Source organism: Tachypleus tridentatus, chromosome 9 (assembly GCF_004210375.1).
Source record: "Tachypleus tridentatus isolate NWPU-2018 chromosome 9, ASM421037v1, whole genome shotgun sequence".
Lineage (NCBI taxonomy): Eukaryota > Metazoa > Arthropoda > Merostomata > Xiphosura > Limulidae > Tachypleus > Tachypleus tridentatus.
The window spans coordinates 164,836,363-164,844,931 of NC_134833.1; the positions used below are offsets into that span (position 1 = coordinate 164,836,363).

The 8,569-nt window shown below is 31.6% G+C and overlaps 1 long non-coding RNA gene across 2 annotated transcripts; it reads right to left on the reverse strand.

Annotated features, from left to right (window-relative positions):
- Positions 1-4,032, reverse strand: LOC143226858 (uncharacterized). 2 transcript variants are annotated; one of them, XR_013014787.1, is made up of 2 exons: positions 3,827-4,032; positions 1-1,551 (listed from the first exon to the last, which is right to left on the reverse strand). It is a non-coding gene; the product is annotated as an uncharacterized LOC143226858 (long non-coding RNA). The 2 variants fall into 2 exon arrangements; XR_013014788.1 differs by lacking the exon at positions 1-1,551 and adding an exon at positions 3,052-3,153.
- Positions 4,033-8,569: the final 4,537 nt, after the last annotated feature.

Sequence of the window (8,569 nt, forward strand, 5' to 3'; positions counted from 1 at the left end):
CTAAAACAGACTTAAAGTTCTCATAATTTGTTTTAAAGAGAAACAGTCAAGACCGGCCATAGGTATTGGTGATACTTCCCCGAGCCACTAACCTACGAGTGTGTGTTTGTGTGTTTTCTTATAGCAAAGCCACATCGGGCTATCTGCTGAGCCCACCAAGGGGAATCGAACCCCTGATTTTAGCGTTGTAAATCCAAAGACGTACCGCTGTACTAGCGGGGGGGGCCCTGACCTACGATATCACACACAAATGCCCCATAAATCCAACAGTTTGCCTTTCCGTTACAGAATCTGTTATTTGAATCGACTTACCAAATTAATTCGTTCATTAGACTGAGTCAATGATACACATAATTGTATAATTTTGGTGTTTGAAACTCGAATGTTTCCTCGTCCTACAGCAATGTTTTCATAATTATAAAAATCTTTTTACTCTTCTGTCTCAGAAAGGGTAAGTTAGACTCGTCATGTTCTTCGTTGAGTAGGAAAGAGCACAACATCAGGTTAACATGGTCTTACTGCAAAGAGGCCTCGGAAGATATGTTGTAAGGACTCCGCACAGGTTGATTGCTCCACAAGCAGTATTTGAGTAGACTGTAGGATTGGTCTTTGCAATACACTCGAAGTTCCAAACCCTTCTTTACAGATGTACAACAAAGTCTCCACTTACACCTGACTTTCTCACATAACTAAAAGGACATTCCAGTTCTTTATCCGAAACAGGTATTAATAGTTGAATATAAGTATACAATCCTTCAGTATTGTGTTCTATCGACAGTGAAATAATGTGTGCATATCTGTTCATGCGTCATGTCTGTAGAATTACAAACAACAGATAAAACTAACCTTCTTTATATTTTTAATTTCTCTACGCGTTACTTATACGAGAACTATCTGTGTACAACTGTGAATTGTGTAAGTCCTATTTAGAAGGAAAATAACCTAGGTAAAAGCACTTGCCGCTAACTCTCTCAAAGATTCTATTAGAATAGTAAAGTTTCCTGTCACTATCATATAATATCGACGACCGTGTAATACAGAGATAACATTTTGTGATATGGGAACGTAAAAACTTGAACTCACTTATTTATACTCCGTACATTCAAACCTCTTGTATACGACAGGCCAAAAAACAAACAAAAAGTTATACTAAACAAAAGAGAACTACATAACATTATTAATGTTTTATTAAACTGTTTTAAATAATTCTTCCACCTAATGTGATAACACATTTTACAAAGTTTTAAAGTAACAACTCATCTTAACTTCCATATCAGCAACAAACAAAATCAACAGTAAAATGAATGTTTCTATGACGACTCTCAAATATACTGTGTGAAGGAAAGTAGGACACAAGAGTTGATGTTCTTTATTTCTATACTCAATAAAAAGTAAGGAATGTAAAACGTGAAATAATAAGAACGATGATTGGTTCATTCCGCCAGGCAACATTCCCATACAAGACTTGTTTATTTTTCTTTTCATTATGAATAGTTGACTTTTATCGTAGTGTGTGCTACTTTTCAGAATATACTAATGACGCAAGAAATCCTGTATAAATAACAAAATAGGTAAAGAATTTAAAAACAAAAAATAAATTGTGCAATGAGATCACGCATGTTTTAGGTCTGAATTAAAGAATTTATAAACATGCAATTTATATGGGCAAAAATATTATATTTCTACATCATCCTATTAGATATTAGAAAGCATATCAGAGCAGAACGGAAGAGGAACACTAGTCTGTTAGTTTTCAAACAAAATCAAAAGTGTAAGAGTGATAGTCTACTAGAATATATTTCTTTCGTTATTATGTATACAATGATATATATAACGTCTAAAGCTTTAGGTCGAGTGGGTCATGAATAGTTTCTTACCAAAGTAATCAGTGCAATTTTGAAATTATATAAATACTATTTGTAATTATTAAACAAACACATAGATCCATTATGTTTCATTTACAAATTATTCTTACGAATCTTCTTGCTTTTAACTAGTGTCTATTACCATACTACTAACATTTAATTTTCTTACTGAACGGTAGGGACTACAATCTATACATACTGTACGAACATACTATTATATGTTAATATTATAGTTTGTTAGTCAGCGAGAAAACTAAAGTTTGTTACCGTTTACGTCAACATAGGCCTAGAGTAAAGTACAATGTGAAATATTTGAATCTGTGCACAGCAATCGTGCTTATTGTAAAAGTACAATGATTTTACGTTAGTTGTAGTATTGTTGAACGTTATGTGTAACGTAGACTTACAATTTACAATGTACAATGAGTAAGGTTTCAAAGTCAAATTTCTCTTTGAAAGAAAGGTTCAAGTAGCACTGAATCTAAACGCACGTAATTTATATGTTTTAAGAATAAGGAATGTATGTTATTTCCCATAAAATTTCGCAAAACCACGTAAGAGAATTTAAAGTCGGTAAAACGCCTTTATTTTAGGTGTATCATGTGAGTTCTATACCGAATCTAGTTTGTTATGGAACTTTTAGTTCAGAGAATCTGTGATTTAACAGTGTTTTAATGATGGCTTTTAAGATATGAGATACGTTGTAATTGATCGAAAAATAAATTTGCTTAGTTATTTTAACTTTACATTTACTGCTGTTAAGTTGTAATTTATTTAAAAAATTAATGTGTAAGTACACTTATTAGGCTAGAAGTAGCGTTTGTTTTGAAATTTCGCACAAAGCAACTCGAGGGCTATCTGTGCTAGCCATCCCTAATTTAGCAGTGTAAGACTAGAGGAAAGGCAGCTAGTCATCACCACCCACCGCCAATTCTTGGGCTACTCTTTTACCAACGAATAGTGGGATTGACCATCACATTATAACGCCCCCACGGCTGGGAGGGCGAGCATGTATGGCGCGACGCAAGCGCGAACCCGCGATCCTCGGATTACGAGTCGCACGCCTTACGCGCTAGGCCATGCCGGGCCTAGAAGTAGCGATGTGAAATAATTGAACATATTTTACAATACAGTAAAGATGAAAAACATACATTTTTATTTTATTCTGTACAAACTCTCATAACTTACCAATAAATGAAATACTCCCAAACAAACAAAATGTTCCAAACCATCCGAAGTACGGAATAATTTTTTCAAACACTATAGGCCAGATGATAACAGAAGTACCCTACATGAAGACACATGATAACTATGCATCTAGATGTATATCAAAAAAATGTTTATCAGTAATCTCATGTACTAGCTACAAGAAAATATGCTGTCGCTAAGTGGGGAGAAGTTTGAGAGAAAAATTATATTTTCGAGAAGAATGGAGCATCAGCTAAAGAATGTATATATAGTCACTTAGCAGTTAGATGGTTATTTAATGATATCAACAAGATGAAGTATCAGATTGAAGAATATATATATATTTATATAGTCACTCAGCAGTTAGATGATTATTATATAAAATATCACTGGGCTGAAGTAATACATAGAAGGAAATGTACAGTCGCTTAGAAGGTAGACGTTTGAGTGAAGATAAATGTATAGATTAACATATCAAACAAGTTATATCGACATTCAGCAGTTATGTGTCTATGAAAAAGGCTAAACTAACTATCATGGTTTGATACGTAGGTGAGATAAAGAATTTTAATTGATAAAACAAACAGAAAATTGAACATGGTGTATGAATACTTCATATATTTAATATTTAATGTTCTGCTTTCATATTTTAATCACAGAGAAATGACGATATTGGTGCTCGTTGCTTCAACGATAATTTCGACGATACTAAAGAATACATAAACATCTTGTAGATTGTAGGTGAATATACACATATCATTTTAGTTACTTACTGCTATAAAGTAGATCATTCCATAAATCATAGTTGTGTGTTTTTTGCCAAACACTTCAACAACAGCGGCAGGAATGCACACAAACTCAACAGGAAACGTAGCATATAGGGCACAAATCCATATTATGAACATCACTTGTCCACCGTGAGATGTCGCTACCAGCGTAAACAGCAATAATGTTTTCTGTCCCATAAAAATCACGCTTGTTGGCTGCATATTAATTCAGTATATATAAAACAGTTTTACGTAAGACATAAGTTCAAATTGAATTTAAGTATTTCAAGACTAGAAAAGAAATAGACAATATACAATGACTAAAATTAGATTTAATTTGAAAACATTCCGAGATTGTAGTTGATCACTGTGTATTGTATTACAAATTAAAAACATTTTTATCTTAAGAAAAGTTAAAATCGAATGACATTGTTTCGTATGAAAGCGACACAATTATAAACGTTTGTTTCTAGTTCTAAATATGGTAAAATATGTTAATTACCTAAATAACTTAAAGATAAAAATTAAGCAACAAATTTCAAGACAGCTTTATAAACACATCTGTTCCAATTCACTCTTCTATTATAAATTTGGTTTATTTTGAAATTTGCAAAATTCTATTCGAGAGCTATTTCTCCCGGCTTTCTCCAATTTAGCAGTGATAAACTACATAAAGGCAACGAATGAAGAAATTAAATATTACATTATAACGACCTCAGAGTTGAAAAATAGAGGAAATCACGTTTCGAACTCGTGTATATTAGATTGTGAAGCAAGCGCTCTAACCATCAGGTCACACGTTAAAGAGAGATTTCAGGTTAATGATGTGAGAAAAAAAGGCCTCAATCAAAGAACAAACCTTTTTTTTATGAAGTTTATTGTGAGCCACCTCTGGAAATAGTTTGATTAGCACCAATTCTTGTTAAATTCATTGTTTTTAATGCCGTTTATTTTAAACTAATTCAATAAGAAAGAGTGGTGCCACAGTTGGCTAAGACTCCCATCTGATAATGAATGAAAAATCAGATATTGAGATAAGGAAACTGTATGAGATGGTGAATGTTGTCATTTACTTGTTATGGGTTTATCATTTAGTTTGATTACCCACTTAAAGAGAGGATGTTTTAGAACCTGCCAACACCAACTATCTTGAAGCTCTATAATAGGACGTTCTTCACTGTCATACTGGTACAATATAGCATTATTAGTTTTTTGGCACTATATCAGACCAACTGCACCTAAACGGGCAGTTATGATGTTCAAAATTGACATTCCATTGACCAAAGTCATAATTAAGGAGAAAAATGACCATGAAGGTAGCACTTCTGGGCCATGCAGAAGAAATGTTGATGGATGTTTGGATTCCAGAGAAGGTGAAATATACTGTTGTAACGTTGTTTCGAAGGTCCTCCATATCAAATGCATTATAGGGTGATGCACAACAATCACTATGTCAGTGTTTACGAAAGTGATGAAATTGGGATTTACTATTATAATGTAAAATTAAAAATAATTATAACAAAAAAACATTTCTTGAGGTATATGAAATTATTTTAACAATAATCAGGGTTTCTTTATTCTTTCTTCATAGTTAATTAATAAAGCTTTTATACTGTAAAGATATTTTGATTATCAACTGCAGTAGGCCATGTACATTTTACACACAAAATTAATATGTAATACTTTCTCAATTAATTTTTCAATCTTGATGAAATAATGACTGAATCATAAGGGGAAAATATTCTCAGCTTTTAGACTAACACGTCTTCAACCATAATACACTACTATGGATAAATACTTTTTACTTATTCTTTGATAGATTATTTACACATAGTAATCCTTATGATTACACTAGAATAGGTAACAACTGCTTGTAGAAAAAACACAAGTGTAGAGGTCATCAACTCTTCACTATTTCGTTAGCTTATAGCTCTTCTTTTGGATAGTTACTTTCAACTGAAATAAGTTTGGAAAATATTACTGAGATTACTTTTAACCTTTGAAAACTCTGCACTGTGTTATGTTGCTGTTATTTTTCTCAAAATGGTAAAGGAAAATTATTGTTCAAACAAATATTGATATTAACTTTTAAATATACATAAAAATATTTCTTTTTACTTACCTTGAAAGATATTTTGTCCTGAATTAGGCCCATAAGTTCCCTAAGAACAACGTGAACACATCCAGATACAGAACCAGTTGTGGTTAGAAATGCGTCATCATCTATAAATGTTTGTCCATATATCTAAAAATACGATAATGTAATTTAAGTGTATGATCCCTCTCACCAACCTTACTGTAATTCGTACAAATTTCAGATTTCCCACACACTAGCTAATATTTACCACTATCTCTGAAGAACGAAACGTTACTATTTTGTTAATTTTAATATCTTTACACATACTTATAAATACAACAATATTTGACTTAATGATTCATATTTTTAATAACAAAAGTTCGTTATAGTTAATAAAATACTCATACAAATTCAACACAGTTTAACAATGTTCAGATAATTATCATAATAGTCTTGTCGACATTTACATGTCTGGATGTAAATTATCTAGTATTTCTTTGTCAGGTAAAAACAATTTACTCTACTGGATATAACTCTCGGTGGACTCAGCAGATAGTCCAATGTGGCTTTGCTATAAGAAAACACACAGAAACAAACACACACACATACTACTGGTTATTTAGATATCGAACCCATAAATCGAATGTTTGGCAGAGTGATTCAAGGGTAAAATGATAAACCCATCAACTCAAACATTTCACTGTTCCAAGTGTATTTGAAGAGTTGATTCTCTTGGCCAGAGAGTTGAAACATAAATTTCATTCTGGAATGTTAAAAAATTCTTTTCAGTTATAATTCCTCCCAGTTCCAGACTGTGTGTACTTGCTTCAACAGACATAATACTCATTTCATCTTTAAAGGGCGTCTACCAATAGTTCCGTGAGGATTTGAAGGATATATTATTGAAGGTGATGAGGTGGGAGATCCATTAATTATTTGAAAAGACAAATAACATAAATAACGTAAATAGTATTTACGAAATACTAACAATGAAACATATTGATTAGTCCCCACTTTCAGGACAAGCTCCTGATTGGCTGTTTATATGTTCGCAAAGGTGTTTACTTTTCACAACAAAATGTAAAATTTTATTTCTGTATTATTTTGTACTGTGTTAAGCTTCAAGATAACTTACATTTGTATTTTATGTTTCTGAACTTCACTTTTAAAACTTGTGAGACAGAATTGTTTCATATTTTAAAGCTTGTAAGATAGTACTGTTTCACATTTTAAATAACAGCACATAATCCTAGCAAATTAATACTGATCTACTTCATTTTTCGAATAAAGATGACGGACGGATTGTCCCACATTCTGGAAATAATGGTTCGTAAATATATGGAAAATTGTTATGTGTTTGGCACTGGCAATGAAGGATTCGTAAGCATACTATATTTTAAACATCAAATGGTAAATTCTTTCAATTTCTTATAATTTTAAATTAATTTAGAAACTAAATCAAAATAGTTTCACTGAAAACAATAAGATAAAGAAAAGCATATCACATACTTTATAAAAATTACAGATAAACGTTCCTGAATGAAGTGACCCAATGCACGTTATTAATAAAATATAAAATTCTCTCATCTTCAAAGCTTCTTTTGGTACAACAACAAATTCTCTTAGTATTGGTATTTGTGATTTTTCTACTTTCTGATTGGTTGAATTTCCTTCTGACATAACAGGAGAATCTTCCTGAAAGGTTAATGTACGGGTCTTGTGTTCACAATCCAACTCTGTTTGTGCTAATGCAGAACATTTGTCAACTTCTGTCTCCTTTAAAGATAAAATAAATTTTCTAACTTCAAAATAATCAATATTTAGTTTCAATAACTCAGAATACTTCTTGTATTTTGATGCATACTGAGAAATACTGAATTCTAATAAATTTCAGGTTTTAGTAATTCTTCATTCACCACATTTGCACAATATACTTTCTGTAACAACATTTTTCAATTTCCTATATAAAATTCTTACTTTTGATTACAGTAACTTCTACATTGTGTATGATATACTCTCAAGTGCGAGTTGATGTTGTTAACTATAACACTGATTTATTGTGATTTTATTTAACTATAAAATATATGTAAAGTTTAATATGTTAATGATTTGGTTTATACTAAAAGAGCCATGACATTTCATCATTTATACAGTACTGACATTTAACAGGTTAAAACATATCATAGAAAGTAAAGAATATATATCTATGTAAACGACATTATATCTATCATATCAAGTACTGACTACGCCTCTCTACCAATACCAGGACTCATCAGAGCAGCTGGAACAAACGTGTTGCGACAAAACCAAAAAAAATTGTTATGCTGTGAAATAGATTAAGATACTTGGTAGTTACTGTAGTTAAAAACATTTAGAAAAGTACAATTGTATTGGTAAAACCCTATGAGGGTTTTGGTCTTATTTAGATCTTGACACAAAAGTTAACTCTATAATTTAAGTAATTATATATTTATAGGTATCAAATTCTTTGCAGTTGTTTCTGTGCCTACCGCTTTAGAGAATATTTCATGCAGCAAGTAGTAAAAGAGAAAGGCTTACTATCTACAATATTTCAAAACAGATATTTCTAGACTTCAGGGAGTAGACAGAATTCATGGTTCATATAAATGTGTTAGATGTTGAGTCTCACGAGAAAAAACGTAAGTGAGGTT